Source organism: Rhincodon typus, chromosome 33 (genome assembly GCF_021869965.1).
Source record: "Rhincodon typus isolate 14 chromosome 33, sRhiTyp1.1, whole genome shotgun sequence".
Lineage (NCBI taxonomy): Eukaryota > Metazoa > Chordata > Chondrichthyes > Orectolobiformes > Rhincodontidae > Rhincodon > Rhincodon typus.
Genome location: NC_063364.1, coordinates 17,538,931 through 17,541,342, shown reverse-complemented (window position 1 = coordinate 17,541,342; position 2,412 = coordinate 17,538,931).

Here is a 2,412-nt window from a genome sequence, read left to right as displayed (position 1 = left end):
GTTAAAGAGTCATCTAGACTCAAAATGTTAGCTTCCTCTCTTCATGGATGCTACCTGACCTGCTGTGATCTCCAGCATTTGTTGTTTTTCAGTTCCTGAAGTCAGAGACTTGGTGGTAGATGGGGTAGAGATAAATATAAATGTCGTTATATACCAAAATATATAAATGTTAACCATGGGGACAAAAAAAACTTGCAGCAGGAAAATAATGTCGAAGGTAAGATTCGGAAAAGGTTAATGTTGGAAAATGATTTAAGCTTCATCCAATCCAATGATGGCCTACAGTCTTGGATGTGGAATAAAGGAGTTTAGCTCAAGGTCCCAATGGAGACAGATGTCATTGGTGTCTCCTAATTGTCTTAATTCTTGTATCTAACAAGCCAATGTAACATGAGGCTATTGCTGTCATATAATAAACTACATTTTGTTCAGACAAGTGCCTCTTCTTAAGACTCACTGGTGATTCATCCTCTATGAATGTTAACCTGGTAGCGGTTGTTTGTATAGTACATAATAAATGAGCTTTACATCTGCTGTGGAAAAAGGACCCCTTTTCTGAAAATCTTCTGAAGATTAAGAGGAAAATGTGAAGAAGTAAATATTGATGAAATAATCAAGATGACAATGTCAGGACCAGTGAGAACACAATATGTAAAACCAAGGAGATAGAGTGAGATAGACATTTAGTATATTGCAAAACACTGGAACAGAACAACTTTGGTGGGATTTTCAAAAGTGCTGAAAATCACTGTAAGAAACAACCTCTTAACTAGTGCTATTCTTGTGAAGGCATTTGTTTTTAAGCCTCAGTCACCTTTAATTTGTTGCATATGAATGTGACAAATAATGCACAGGCGATGTGGTATTGTTAACCATGAAAGGACAGGAACAATTCCCAACCCCTCCCCCAAATCAATCCACTAGTGAGTCATTGGGGTTTTCAGACTTCTCAAGGAGAGTGCAAGTGCACACATTATATAAAACTGCAGATGTCTGTGCATCTCCTGAAGCTAATGACGGAGCTTAATGAGCCAAGTCAGTTTGACATTCACAATTAATGGCATCATCTGAAACCCATGATTGTGTTCCATTCTTGGAAACACATCTGATGTTCTTTATGTAGTGCATGCATGGTGACTACTTATCATAAAATGTCATTTTAGCCCAGATACTGAGTTACACATTCCTAGCACATGGAGTTCTTACTTACCTCTGAATCAAAACATAAACATGTTAAAAATTAATAAGATAATAAAACAGGAATGAGCTTTCAGCCTCTGCATAATACTTTCAGATCGTTAATCAAGAAAAATCTTGAAATACCATCCCCCTTTTGATTCCATCTTGCTACTTGCCCTCCCATAAGATTCTATCACTAACTGCTTGATTTACTAGATATTTCTAACCAACTTGTTCCAGACATGTTGTGACTCACTTCCAGAGCAAATGGGACTTGAACCTAGGTCCCATGACCCAGGGATAGAGACACTACCACTGCACCACAAGAGTCCTACTACTTGATTTCTACAAAGTACGAGCCATTAAATCACCATGGCTTGTATAATATTCATGATTAAACTACTTACAAGGTTTCAAAGGGAATGAAGTATAAAAGAAGGGAGTACTAAATAAAAACCAAAAAAACCAAAGATGCTGTAAATCAGAGACAAAAACAGAAGTTGCTGGAAAAGCTGAGCAGGTTTGGCAGCATCTGTGTAAATCAGAAACAAAAAAGCAGATGCTGCCAGACCTGCTGAGCTTTTCCAGCAACTTCTGTTTTTGCTGTTGATAAAAGAAGGGACGTTTCGTTAAAACTAGTCAGACCACAGATGGAATGCTATGAAAAGGTTTCAGGCCCTCTCGTTAAAGGAGATTGGAGATTGGCATTGGAGACAATCTGGAGAAAGTTCATGACAGTTGATGTCAGGTTAGGATAGACTATTCTAGAAGTTAAGCAGGCTTGGCCTGTACTCATTGGAATTTAAAAGAATGAGAGGTGACCTTATTGAAACACAAGATTCTTATGAGACTTAATAGGGTAGATGTGGAAAGGTTGTTTTCCTTGTGGGATAGTCAAAGATCAGTGAACATAATCTCAGAATAAGGGGTTGCACATTTGAAACAAACAAGGAGAGATTTCTTCTCTGAGGGGTAGTGATTCTGTGGAGTTCTTGATCACAGAGGGTGGTAGAGTCTGGGTCATTAAGTACATTCAAGGCTGAGATGGACAGACTTTTAATCAGTAAGGGAATTGAGGGTTATGGGGGAAAGGCAGCAAAGTAGAATTGATCAGCCATGATCTCATTACATGATGAGCAGGCGCAATGGCTGAATGACTTAAGATAACAAAGTGTAGAGCTGGATGAACACAGCAGGCCAAGCAGCATCAGAGGAGCAGGAAGGCTGATGTTT